The sequence below is a fragment of the Heterocephalus glaber genome, unplaced genomic scaffold (assembly GCF_053883595.1).
Source record: "Heterocephalus glaber isolate CG9 unplaced genomic scaffold, H.glaber_assembly_v1.0 deba00000818, whole genome shotgun sequence".
Classification (NCBI taxonomy): Eukaryota; Metazoa; Chordata; class Mammalia; order Rodentia; family Bathyergidae; genus Heterocephalus; species Heterocephalus glaber.
In genome coordinates, this window is record NW_028258164.1 from 13401581 (window position 1) to 13416717 (window position 15137).

The window sequence follows — 15137 nt, forward strand, 5'->3', positions numbered from 1 at the left end:
CTTAAGGGTGTATAAATCTACTTGCGTGGCTCCAGGTATGAAATCGTGCATTTTTTAACTGGTTAAAAAAAAATAGGGACAAGAGGAAGATAAGAGAATTATTGGTTTAGTAACAGGGTCCTGAACCCAAAGTCAGGAGGAATAGACTCAGGTCCCAAGCCTGTGTGCTTAGAAATAACATGAATCTTGATTTTTATGAAGGCTTACCATGAAGAGCACAGGCTACAGACTCTGAAGGATCTTTTGGCTATAAATGGCAGTGTCAATCCCATTCCAGAAAGGGCAGGGATGCTGCTACAGGAAGGGGAAACCTGATGGCTTGTTTTGCAGGGAGACAAAATTGTAGTGAGACTGGCTTGGCAGCTTCCAGGAGGCCCAGCCTGAATAACAACTGTAGCAACATTTTACAGGATGTTTGGGCACAGCTGAGAAGGTAATAGGTGTAATTACCACTATCCTATCACCAGGGGGTATAGCTCAGGGGTAGAGCATTTGACTGCAGATCAAGAGGTCCCTGGTTCAAATCCAGGTGCCCCCTGTTGTGCTATTTTTCACACTGGTGCTTGTGTTAAAATTCAGCTCCCTTAGCTAATCCTAAATTTGAAGACATTGAGTTTTTCCAAATCTGGAAGGAAAGACTTGGAGGAAAGTCAAAAGTAGTTTAAGACCCTGAGCACCACAGGCCCAGAATGGTAACTTCCTTCTATTCCAAGTTTTTGTTTCACTTAACAAGGATTTTGTTCTATGTAACCTGATTTAGTTTCATTTTTTCTACATGTTTTGACCCCCAAACAATGGTGCTGGTAAATATTTAACTGACTCTCCATCGGTATATGATTTGTAATGTTTTCTAATTTCATGGTGTAACTAATCCCACCATGGCCAATTTCAAACTACAAATATGAGCTCACTGAATGTGTACTTGGAAAGATATGCAACAAAGTGATTTCTGCTGCCAGGCGGCTCAAAGACACCACTGACCCTAATTCAGCTTTCCTGCAGAGGCATGGGCTCCTTGACCTTGCTCTGTGATCACAGTATTTCCTACCATCAAAACAGCCGCTCTCAACTGCCCATCAATCTATAACATTCATTCGTCCATATTTGATTCCTACTTAATGCCAGACCCAAGAAAGACAGAGTTGAACAAGAAGAGTCTGTGGTGAGCAAAACAACCAAATAAAGAAATGATCAAGCAGTGATGAGGGTAGCTGAACAAAAGAAGAACGGGTGCTACTTGAAAACAAATGGCTTTTGTTATTAGCAATATGCTAGACTAGATGGTCTAAAAGTCTCTCTAACTCAAAACACCCAGAAATGCAAGATAAAAGATAACAAATATCTATCCTAGATAAGTTCTCATCACAGGGGTGGCGATGAGGATGAACTAACACCCCGAGAGGTGAATTAGAGCTGGCCCTGGGAAGCCTAGGGAGTTGTGTTGAGACAACCTAGTACTTAAGTTTTCATCACAGCACATAATAGGAGATTTGGATTTAGATCAGGAGGGCCCCTCCTCTCATCTAAAGTCAGGCTCTTAGAGGGCCCGATGCAGAGGGATCCATCCACCAGCACAAGGAGACAGTGAGGTCTTTCTCTTCCTGGGAAAGAAGGGCATTCCCCTGAGAATTAGAACCACAGAACTGCTCTCACACATGTTAGGGCTTTGAGTTTACACTACCCATATGGTTCAGAAACCAATTTAAAGTTTACATAAATGATACTCAGGCTACAAAGAATCATGGTAGAAGCAAACATTAGAAGAAGCAAACACAGGGCTGGGGATTTAGCTCAGTGGTTACGCCGCCTGCCTTGCAAGTGCAAGGTTTGATCCCCAGTACCAAAAAAAAAAAAAAAAGAAGAAGAAGAAGAAGAAGCAAACACAAATTAAAGGGCATTGCCTCAGCCAGGCCACACAGAATACCCACTCATCCAACCCAGCTTGAAACAGGCTCACAATTTAAAAATACAGTTGGCCCTATCTGCCACTTATGCATCTGTGGATTCAACCATTCATAAATTGAAAATATATATACATTTTTGGACAGCTATAATAAAATATATAAGAAACCATGTACTATGAGTGAAAATCATCAAGAAAGATAATGTCAGAAAAAAATTATCAGATACTATAAGGATGGTTAAAATTATTGAAAATATAAGGAATTAAGAATGTGATTTTTTTAAAAAGATGAAGGCTATTTATCTAAAATGAAAAGTAATGGGCCGGGAATTTAGCTCAGTGGTTTCGCCACTTGCTGCGCAAGCATAAGGACCCGAGTTCAATCCCCAGTACAAAAAAAAAAAAATAACGATCACTAAAATCAATCCTTTAATTAACAGATTAAACATAAATTAGACAAAGCTGAAGAAAGTTTCTGTGGTGACACGGAATATAAATCTTTTTAAAATGATGAAGAATAAAAGAGTAAGAGAGATGGGGAAAAGAAAGGAGCCTATAGTGAACTAATGGTCAACTTGTAATGGCCAGCTGAACTGAATCAGCGTAGTATGGGCGTGGAGGATCCACCTGAAGATTGTTACCAATAAATATAAAGAGAACTGGAGGGGAAGATCTTGGCCTGTTGATTTTCTAGGAGAAGCTTGCTGCGGATGGTTTTCCTGATGCAAACTAGGGTGTTCTCATCGGAGGAGGAGCTTGGGGCCTTGCCGTCGCTGGGAATGATGGCTGTTTTCATCAGGGGAGCTTTGATCTTTACCGTGAGCATCACTTCCTGGCTCCAATGTGGATCCCTTAGCTTGGTGGCACAAATTCTTCATCTCACCAGCATAGATTTTTCTGGCTTCCACCACTGGTCTTTGGGCCTTCCAGGTGCAGATCCTCAATACGGTCAAGCATGAGACATTGCCATGGTCTCTAGGCCACTGGCTGGACTTGAGTTCATTGCCTTGGACTCTAAGCCTTTAGCTGGACTTGTGTGGGAAACTACTGGGATCTAGGCCCTCAGCTGGATCCTTTGGGCTTCTAGTGTATGGTTAATCTCTTGCACTCTGTTACATTTGACTTTTTGGGTAATTATCATAAAGTAATCTTAGAAATTATGTGTCCTGCATTTAATGTCTTCCCTTGCCAGATCCTGCTGACTACAGCAGGGCCCAACATATGTCAAAACAAATTCTACAGAGAGGAAGTATAATGGGAAGGAGAGACTATTAGAAGATATAAAGTCTGAGAATTTTCCTGACTTGTAAAATGACATTATACCTCAGATTTAGGATGCATAAATTACAATAAAGGTAAGTAAAAGATCCATACTTGGGCACTTAAAAATCCCATAAACAAAGAAATGATTTTAAAAGCAGACAGAGAGGTGCGACCCTCCCTTGCACCTGGCACACCACCTGGGCTTCGATGGCGACCACCACAGTGAGGTAGCCTTCAGTTCCTTGCGAAGGGCCCGCTGAGGGCTGAGGAAACCCCGACTGGCCTCCTGCCCTCTGCTGTGCCTTCACGGGTCGTGTGGCCCTCGTACCCTGGGCTGTTTGGCTTCTGCTTGCCCTTCTGGCCTCCTTTCCACCCTATGCCCTGACACCTGCATGGCGGGAAGAGGCTACAAGACAACAGACAGCAAACCAGGCAGTCTCATCAGATACCGGTGACCTGCTGGCAACTCGGCCTTCAACTTCCCAGCTTCCAGAACTGTATAAGAGCTTCCAGATTCCACCACTCCCAGGGCAGAGGAGGTGAGTTGTGTGGGCACCAATAGTACCCCCCCCGCCATGGAAATGAGAAGACACATAAACAAGCCTCAAAAACAGACTTCCAGATCACCTACAGCAACCCCAAAGGGAAATGAGATGGAACAATCTGATACTGAACCACCTGGACTCCCTGAACTGGCAATGAAAGAGGATCTGGAAAAAATGAAATCAGAAATAATTTCTCAGATAACAGCAGAGATTGTGCCCATAGTGAAAGACATGATTAATAAATCTAGAGAGGACACATAAAAAAAATAGAGGAGCTGAGGAACATGATGGAATCCCAACATAGGAAACAAATGGAATCCATAAAACAGATATAAACAGATTTCCAGGAGATTAAAAACTCCATTGACAGTCTATGGAGCAGAATGAACCAATGTGAGGACAGAATTTCAGATATAGAAGATAAGATTGCAATTAGTGACCAGGCAAAGAAAAATTGCTTTAAAATTATAAGGGACCATGAGAAATCAATCCAGCAGCTGCTAGACGATGGAAAGAAGAATAACATAAGACCGATCGGAGTCAATGAAGAAACAGGAGAGAGTGCAGATGACATAAAAAAGCTGTTCACAGAAGTGATGGCAGAAAACTTCCCAAGCAGGGGAAAAGAACTTGACATACAGATAAGTGAGGCTTACAGGACTCCAACTAGCCTTGATCAAAAAAAATCTACACATAAGCATGTAATAGGATTCCAGAAACCCAACAGAAGAACAAAATTCTACAAGCAGTGAGAGAAAAGAAACAAATTACATACAAAGGAAAGCCCATCAGAATCACAGCAGACTTCTCAGTGCAAACCCTCAAGGCAAGAGCTTGGAGTGACATATTTCAAACCCTAAAGGAAAACAGCCTCCAACCCAGATTGATGTGCCCTGCAAAACTATCTTTCAAAATTGATGGAGAAATAAGATACTTTCATGATAAAGAGCACCTTAGGAACTTCATGAATACCAAACCAGCACTCCAAAAAGTTTTAGACAATGTCCTAGGAAAAGACAATGAGGATCACAACCCCAGGATGCACAGCAGAATGAATCCGTTGGGTGTGACAAATTAAATGCAAAAGGGGAGAATCCAACAAAAAGACAAAGTCATGACAAGGCTTTTAAAACTTTTAACTTCATCTCCCTAATGAGTATATAATTCAATCTTGTTATTGTACTGATTAGTATTTTTCTGATTTTAGTGTTGCACACCTTTCCTTGTGCTGTACTGGCTATTTATCATCTTCTTGTGTCCACTTTTTAATTGGGTTGTCTATTAATGAGCTGTAAGAATTCTTTATATATTCTGGTCATAGGTTATATGCATTGTAAATATGGTCTGTTTAAGGACTACTTTTCATTTCAAAGATGTCATTTAAAGTTCTAAATATTGATGGAATCTCATTTATCGATTTTTTTCTTTTATACATCATGATTTTTGTATCCTAGAAAGTTCTTGCCTACCCTAAATCCATAAACATTTTCCCTTATAATTTCTTCTTAAAGTTTTATAGTTTTAGTCTTTCATATTTAGGTTCATAGATCCTTTCAAGTTATTTTTATGTATGGAAATAAAAGGTTGAGGTTAATTTTTTATATATGGATACCAGGTGTTCTAGAACCATTTGCTGAAAACACTATCTTTTCCTCTGCTCTTGAATTGAGTTTATATTCTACAAAATGTTAATGTTCAATAATCTTTCAAAACTCAGTGGACCATATACGAGTGGTTCTATTTCTCGATTTCAATGATCTATATGTCTTTCCTTACACCAACACTGCCTTGGTTACTGTAGCTTTAGAGGAAGTCTTAAAATTAGGTACTAAATATCTTCCAATAATGTTTTTTTCTTTTTCTTTTTCCTTTTCTAGGTCCTTTGTACTCCTACATAACTTTTAAGTTTCAATATCCAATTCTTCATTTATAGCAAGTATACATAGACCTGAATTTTTATATATACCTTGTGTTCTCTAATCCTGATAAATTCAAATACAAGTTCCAGGGGCTCCTAGAGATTTCTTAGTATTTTCTCTGTAGATGATCATTTCACCTACATATAAAGATTTTGCTTCTACCATGCCAATCCTATCCTAATTGTGTCATTTTATTGCCAGACTATTTTGGTTTAGGCCTATGTTTCAAAGTTTAATGGACAGATGAAGAGTAGGCATACCTGCCTTTGTTCCCCACCTTAGGGAGAAAGCATTGTATCTTTTCCATTCATATAAGGCATTTTTGCTGGAAGTATGGAGTACATGTCTTTGATCTATTGAGAAGGTTCTGTTCTACTTCTAGTCTCCTGATAGCTTTTACCATGAACAGCTGTAGAATTTAGTCCAATACTTTTTCTCCAACTACTGACAGGATCATATGGCTTTTTCCTTTCCTCTGTTAAAATGATAACTTTTCGGGGTGGATCTTCCAATGCTGAACCAACACTGCCATCCCTGTAATAAAACCACTTTCTACATCCTGCCAGATCTGACTTCTGATAGTTTGTTTTGTTTAAAAAATTTCTATCTCTGTTCATACTTTTTTCTTCTATTATCTTTATCCAGTTTTAGGATTAGCACAATGTTGATTTCCTAAAATGAAGGGAGAAATGTTCTTTCTTGTTTCTGCTTTAAATATTTGATTTACTTTATCAGTTAAAATGTATATGAGCCTGCTGTTGTCACATAGGTAGTTTTTCAAGCTAGGAATATACTTTCTTTAATAGCTGCTATTCAAATTTTATATTTCCTCCAGAGTCAGTTTCAATAAATTGTCTTCCAAGGTACTTCTTAGAAGTTGTCAAATTTATTTCAAAAAAGATTTTTGTAATATGCTTTCTATATCCTTTTAAATTCTGTAAAATCTGTGGTAATGTTTCCTAGGTCTTGATATTTTAATTTTAAAAATGTATAATTGATATTGTGTAATAGAAAGAAAAGGTCTAAAGGAGCAGGGGAAGTGGGAGGGGTAGGGGAAAGGAAAGAAGGGGAAAGAAAAAATATGAGAAAAGAAAAAAATGGAAACAAAGGCTTTGCAAATAGGGAAGGGTGAAGGGGGTGAAAGGAGGGCATGGGAAGGGGAAAAAAATAAGAACCAAGATATTCATGTAATTGTACAAGATCTCAATGATGAATGTAACTGTATTTTATACCTAAAATGTACCAATAAACTTAATGGGGAAAAAAAAAAGAGCTTCCAGTTTTCAAATAATATGTTAATACAGTAATGTTCTTTTCCTCTTCTCCTCTTCCTCTCCTCCTTCCTGTTTCTCCTCCTTCCTCCTCCTCTTTCTCCATCTCCTTCTCCTCATTTCCTTTTCCTTTTTCCCTTTGCAGTGCTGAAGATCAAACCCCCAGTCCTGTAAATGCTAGGCAAGCATTCAACCACTGAGCCCCACCCTCAACCCATGTTTCCATTATTAATGTTTTTGTCCTTATCTATTAATATTTACTTCTCATTTTGGAACATGATGGCTTTTCTCTATTTGTTATACCTATACCCCACCTTTACCCCATCACATGAAATCTTTTTTGCTCCCCATCTTTCTAGTGTAGTTATATCATAATTTGACTTAGTACAAAATTATTACATGATGATGATGAATTATATGGTATTCATAGCTATAAAAAAAAAGCAGACAGAGAGAAAGGACAAATCATGTACAAAGGCTATTAAGACAGTAGATGTTTCAATAGCAACAATGAAAGTCAGAAGACAATGGAAAACATATTAAAAGTAGGAACCTAGAATTCTCTGCATAACTAAACAATCATTCAGAAAAGTAAGACACTTGCATATAATGCACATAAGCATTTACTTCTAACGTAGCCTTGCTTTAAAAAAAAAATCTCAAAAGCTGTACTTAAGTAGAACACTGAACCCATAAAGAAGGAGAAAGGGCAGAGAAAAAAGGAATAAAGATACTGGGGGGCACACTGGTAAATCTAAACGTCATAGATTATATAAAACAAAAGCAATGACTTTAAGTGGGGAGGGACTTAAAACAGGATGTAATGAAAAAGAACATTACTTACAAAACAGGCCAAGCGTGGTGGCACAGGCCTATAATCCCACCACCTGGGAGGTGGAGGCAGGAGAATAACCATGAGTTCAAGGCCAGCCTGGGCTACATCATGAGCTGAAGGCCATCCTGCACTACAAAGCAAAATCCTGTCTCAAAAAAAAAAAATCCAGATAATTATAGACAAGACAGAGGGAAGTGGTGTGATTAAATTAATACACAAAAGGCCTTCTATTGTTTGGAAGAAAGGTGGAAATAGAAATTAATATTTTACAATATTAAACCAAATATGTGTGTTAAATTATAAAATGCAATCCCTAAGAGAATAAAAAAGAAAGTCATCAATTTCAATCACTAGAAAAAAAAGAAAATTGATTAATCTAACAGAAAGAATTTATTAAAAAGCATAAAAAAATCAGAAAAAAGCAATGAAAATCAGAATGAACAGATTTCCAAATAAGATGGTAGAAATGAATGAAATATTAATAAACACAATAAATGCAAATGAGCTATTTTCCAATTAAGATAAAGATTATCATACCGAACTTAACAAAAACTAAATCTAGCTACATGTTCTTATATAACATACACCTAAAACATAAATAAACAGAAAGCTTGAAAGGAAAAGCTATATCAAGTAGCCAAAACTAGTTAGCTTAGCTATATCAATATCAGGCAAAATGGATTATAGAGAAAAAGTATTAACAGACATAGTGTTATTTCTAATAATAAAATGAGTAATTCTATGAAAATACTATAATTCTAAATTTGTATACACATAGCCTCCAAATATATAAAGCAAAAATTGTCACAAATCCAGGGAGAAATTGACAAATGCATAATCTTTATGTGAGACTTTAATATATTTCTCTCAATATCTGATAGTTCAAAAAGGCAAAAAGATAAGATACATAGAAGGCATAAATAACATGGTCAATCAGCTTGATTTAATGTCTCTAACTAGACCCCCGCAATGTATCAGAATATATATGTAGTGTTTTTATTATAGGCAGCTAAGTTAGATAGAAATTAATAGTCAGAGAGGGACTGAACTCTCAAGGAAGTCAGCAGAAAAATAAAGACATCAGAATTGTGACTGGAGGCGCATCTGAACAAGACCAGGCCTCAGGATAAAAATGTAATGGCCAGACCTACATGCCTCCCTAAGGGATAAGCAGTAACTTGGAATTATACTATAATTAGCACCAACTGGTTCAGTCAAGTCCAGATAGACATCAGTCACTCAGGTGCGTGACCAGAGCATCTGGACCCATTCCTTCCCCAAAATCCCTTTGTTCTTTTCACGTACCCTTGCTAGGTGACCTGCTTCCCTATTGGATCAATATTAGCTAAGTAGCTATACTTGTAATCTTATTAGTTGATTATAGTTTGACTCTCATTGTACTCAACTTGTGATTTTGTACCTACCTTGTGATTTTGCTCTATAAAATATTCTTAGAGAAATGACTTTGGTGGAAGTCCACTTTTGAGACCCCCTCCTATCTCTCAGGAGCTATCTCTCAATAAATCTTTCCTATTATTAATTTCCATTGTTCCTTAGAATTCATTCTTCAATTTCAGGGAACATGAACTCAGCATATCTGACATTTAACAGGTTGGGAGTTATATTTCTCCTATGTCATTTGGAGGTCCCACTGAGATAATTGGAAAGAGGTAAGAGCTTTTGTTTCATGGCACCCCTAAATATTTTGACTGGATTCTGGATTGTGACTCATCTAGGCAATCAAAAATTGTCATCTTTTGTTTGTCAGTTGCTTATGCCTTATCTCTTTTGTTAAAATGATGGTTGATTTAAGTTGAGAGCAAGGGAAGATTATGATGCGACATTTTATTTTATTTTTGCAGGCAAGGCCTTGTATTTCTGTTTTGTACATTCTATATTTAGACTTACTAATTGCTGAATTTACTTGTATTCCTTGCGTTACTTGCTAAACTTATTTGGCTATTATGGTTTGTTGCCTTATTTTAGACAGTGGTGCTGGGGAAAGGTAACACTGGAGCTCCTCCTGGTGGACTTTGAAACGTTAACCAAAATGTGAATTTAGAAAATGCTGTGAAATGGATTTTAGCCGGTCACTCTACATAGGAAATAAAATGGCCTCTTATGAATATGGTACTCCCTCTGCCAAATAAACAACTAAGGTGGCTGATGTCCTTAAATCTGGGAGGACAGGATTCACTGAGACAGCCTGGCCTGATCCCCCTCTGGCCCTTAAGGCACAATCTGATGCATCTCCCATTACTATCATTAGGTTCTCCGTAATCTAAGGCTGAGACTTCCAAGCCAACCCTAACTGAAGCTTCTACTGGGCTGTATCCACTTGTATCTGATTTTGTTCAAGCTTCTCAAGGACAATATCCCTTATAGGAGGTGGATGGAGAATTTGACCCTATCTGTGTCATGTATCCTTTGCTCTCAGTATCCTCCAACAGATCCAATGAGATCTGGGAAAGTTTTCAGACAATCTTGATAAGTACATTGAGGTCTTTAGGGGATTTATTCAGGCCTATGAACTGGAAAGGTATAATGTTGCTCTTAGATCAAATTGACTTATAGTGAGAAATAAGTGACATTGCAGGCTGCTATTACATTTGAAGATAAATATCATATTGTTTATTTTAAAATACCAGAAAAGAGAGAGCAAGGGAGTACAGCAGGTTCCTACAGGAGCCCAGGCAGTTCCTATACAAGATCCTTACTTGCTCTCACAGGGGTAAAAGGTCTTTTTTGCCTTCTGACTTATTACAAAAGATTTCTGTTAATTGATGACCTATAAGAAGAGTTCTGACTAGTCTGTTTATAGTTGTAAACCTAAAATCTGTAAAAGTGTTGTTGTAGTTCAACTTGACTAAATACATCTGAGAGTGCACTGTAATTTAAATGTAATTGTCTTGTGTATGTTTGTCTGCCTGTTCATTGTGTGTTAATAATCTTTTAAAGCACCTACAGCTGCTTTCTTTAAGAAAAAAAGTATTTTTTTAGCTCAACAATTTGTTTTTGTTTTTATTTTTTGGTTCTTTTTGAGATTTCCATGGAACGATTATTTATCTAGGTATTCAAGGTAGCCAAACTTATTTAAAACATTAACAAATGAGGACTGATAGTATCAAGGTATACATAGGACTTAACAAATAAAAGCTCTATAGTTTGATAACATAAAGGTTATATATAATTTAGGTTAATATGTATGTTTCTGTGTGTTAACTTTCAAGTATACATTATCTCCAAAACTTCTACTTAAATTGGCTTTATAGGTAAACACTCAAGACATTACCTCAAATGCTTGTGGTTCATATAGCTTAATAGTAAGCTAATTTAAATCATTCGGTAAGGGTAAAGATGTGTTCAAAGTTGGTAACATATTTTCATCCAGCTTTTTAGCTAATTGAGATAATATCAAAAGATCAGTTTTATAAATGCAATGTCTATTATTGTTTTTTACAACATCTTAAGAGTTTTTCCTTGGTTAAAGACAATATGTATAGCTTAAAGTGTTTAAATGTTATGATTTGGCTCTCAGAACTCATCTAAAGCAATTAAGATATTTTTAAGTTGCTATAATTAAAAGGTTAAGCTTTCTATGTCTAAAGCAATAAGGTTTTCTTAACATATTGAAATTCTTTTGGTTAAACTTACAAAACTAGATTTAAACCCAAAAGTTTCTATGTTTTACTAAGTGTCTGGTGTTTTCATCATTAGGGTTTTGGTTACTAAAAAGTGGGCTTTAAGAGTTAAGGAATATTTAAGGGTTAACCTATGAAATGTTTTCAATAATCAGTTCATGATTGGTTAAATAAACAATTATTAGTTTATGACTTAACATGTATTTGGGCATGTATGTGTGTATACATCTGAAAACAAGCTATGCTGTGAGTCTAAGATTTGAAGTTAAGTTTATAGAGTTAAGACTATGTAAGTTTAATACATACAAAGTTACTAATAGGTGCTGTCTTTTATACAATATATGTTTAGATCTTAAACATATAAATTGATCAAAATTTGATGTTTCTTTATATTTGGTCCTGACATTTAAACTTAATCTACATCTATTAGTTTTTATTAAACAAGCATTTTGTTACTGTATAAATGAGATACACTTGTATATTGAGGAATAAGTCTATTTGCAGTTATGAACATTGTTCCTAAAATTATCTGTAAAGATGTCCTTAATTCTTGTCAATATAGTTTCACCTTATAAAACCTGTTGAAGAGTCCAAAATTTGCTTTAAGTATAAAAACTAAGTAAACATACACAGGTTTCTATATAGCTGTGACACTCATTGTTACTGATTTCATGGTACATTAAATGTATCTGTGTTTTCCAAGTGTACAGGCCTTCAAAGATGCAAAACTGAAAAACATCTAATCATACTTGTTAAAGTTGTTTATGGTGGTAATTTTTTTAGGCTTAGACATCTGACATTGCCTTCCTTGTGTTCCAACTATTTGTGATGAACTATACGTGCCAATCCAGCATGAGACAGCCAGCCATATGATGCAGATATGTTTTCAGGCTTGTGCCTGTGTGACTGTTATGTAATTATGTTACAACAGTTAGAGGTAGCTAAATACTGTACAGTCCAGACAATGTCACTCTAATGATTATAGATTAGACATTAATAATCTATAAAGTACATCTATAAACAAGTACATTCTACTTAAATGTCACTAAAAATGGTTAAAAGATAACAAGTTAAGAGAAAGTTTCTTTGTTACTTAATATCTTGTAATTAGATAAAGATAACTGACTAAAAAGCTATTCTATACTAAGATAGACATTTAAATGTGCTTCAGAGATACTAATGTCATCATGATTGCCATGCTAAAATGTTCTGTGGCCTTGAATTCAGGTTTTCTCTGTAAAACTTTATGATTGTTTTCTGTTAACATTCTGCAGGGATTCAACTTCTAAGACAACCATGGTTGGTAAAGAAATAATAGTTCATTGGTCATACTGTATATTTCAAGGTGCTTGATAAGATCACAAAATATAATACTGATGTAACTGATCTTCTCTTTTGGGTGTTCAACCACTGGTTTTTGGAGACCAAAACTAGTAAGGTAACTGGGTTAAGAAAGCAGTCGATATTTCGACCTTGGCCCTCCAAGGTTAACAAGGACCTAAAACATGAGGGTGCCTTTTCTACAGGATCCTACAACTGGTGAGTAACCCAACCTCCTGAACAGGAAGATTGTTGGAGTTCAGAGAACAGGAGACAATCAATGCACAGTGTGCCAAAAAGTAGGGTCACCAAAGAAGGAAAAGTCTCCCATGCTTCCACAGAAAGCCACAAGGTCAACCAAGACTGTGACCTGTCCTGACAGCTGACATATGTGGTTCCAAAAGTAATGCCTCAGGAGACTTAACTGGCTTTGATATATAGTGAGAGGTTAATTTTGATTAACACAGGTCTCACTTTAACTTGATCTTGATCTTAAACAACCAGCAGAAAAGTATAATCAAAAGGCTATAAAAACAATACCATAGTAAAAAGGCTAGATATAGAAAGGGGGCTCTAGCTCAGTGGTGCAAAGTCTCAAAAGTGCAAAGTCCTGAGTTAGATCCCTGGTGCTGAAAGGAGACTCCAATCTCTGAAGCCTGCTGGTACTTTCCAGCTACCCCTGTAATTGACCACTGTTGTGGTTCAATGAGGCTAGAAAGCTACAGTGGAAGCTATAAAAGTTCAATAAGAGTCTTTAAATTCCTTAGCTAAAACTGCCCTTCAAAAACCATCAAACTCTCCATCTTCTTATAGATAAAACTAGAGACATGACTTATAGATAACTTCCATCAGTAGAGGGGTCAAAGAGCCACCTGGTTACAATTGCTATCTAGTCCCTTAAGAGCAGTGTCTGCACGTGGCTCTTACCTCCAATCTGCTTCTCTATTCTAGTGCTTATGCTTTGATTGTACATGCTTTAATCTCTTGGAAAAGTTATTTATTCTCATCTAGACTCTGTCAAACTCCAAGTGATTGCGCAGATGAAACCAACAACAAACATGCCAGACTCCTTTTACCAGGATCCACCGGATTGACATTGTGAAGGGAGTTCATAACTGCTAAACTGCAACATGACTTCTAGCCAATGCTCCTTAGATAAGCTCTCTGGAGAAGGCTCCTGAGTATGGTCTCCCTCACATCTACCCTTCTCAACTTGAAGCAGCTAGATTGAAACTACACCATTTTCCCTTAACCACAGTTAGGGATAAGTCTTTAGAGGAGAGAATATTATAGGCAACTAGGTTAAATAGAAGTCAATGTACAGTCAGAGAGGGACTGGGCTAATAAGGAAGTCAGCAGAAAAATAAAGACAACAGAATTGTGACTGGTGGTGCATCTGAAGAAGACCAGGCCTCAAGATAAAGATGCAATGGCCAGACCTACATGCTTCCCTAAGTGATAAGCAGTAACTTGGAATTATACTATAATTAGCATCACCTGGTTCAGCGAAGTCCAGATAGATATCAGTCACCCGGAGCATCTGGACCCATCCTTTCCCAAAATGCCATTATTCTTTCCATGTACCCTGCTAGGTGACCTGCTTCCCTATTAGATCAATATTAGCTAAGTAGCTATACTTGTAATTTTATTAGTTGATTATAGGTTGATCCATGTTGTACTCACCTCATGATTTTGTACCACCTCATTATTTTGCTCTATAAAACATTCTTAGAGAAATGACCTTGGGGTCAACCCACTTTTGGGACCCCTCCTGTCTCTCAGGAGCTATCTCCCAATAAGTCTTTCCTACTCTTACCCTCTATTGTTCCTTAGAATTCATTCTTCAATTTCAGGGGACATGAACTTGGTGTATCTGACATTTAACAGGTTGGGAGTATATTTCTCCTATGTCATTCTGAAGCAAACATGGAACATTTCAAACATTTTTGCTTACTTAGACATATGGAAAATCTCAGAAAATCCTAAAGTCAGCTTTATATACTATACTCTCAGACTATAGGTTAAAACTCAAAACCAAAATACCTTTAAAAAAGCTTCACGTCTAGAAATTCCAACGTACTTTTAATTAACCTCATGGATGGAAAAAAATCATAACAAAAATCAGAAAAATATTTTTAAGTCACAGCCATTTTCACATGGAGGAGTGGACAGCACAATTTACCACTGGAGGAAGCTAGCTGACCCATTTGGGTGACGTAGCTGAAAAGTTCAGCAAAAGCCAACTCACAGAATGATCAGATAGCCAAAATGGAAACTGCTGAAAGCTTGGACACTGAATATCAATTTGCTAAACAACCAGTTTGAATTAAGGGTTTTTTCAAAATGTGTTCCATCTCCATTCCTGCCTTTGCCTCCAGAGTGTGAAAGTTGTTGAAATCAGATTGGAGTCACTTAGGTCAAACCCTAACAGGATGGGGTC

General features: G+C 36.9%; 1 non-coding gene across 1 annotated transcript; it reads left to right on the forward strand.

Annotated features, from left to right (window-relative positions):
• Positions 1-466: 466 nt before the first annotated feature.
• Positions 467-538, forward strand: Trnac-gca (transfer RNA cysteine (anticodon GCA)). The gene has a single exon. It is a non-coding gene; the product is annotated as a tRNA-Cys (tRNA).
• Positions 539-15137: the final 14599 nt, after the last annotated feature.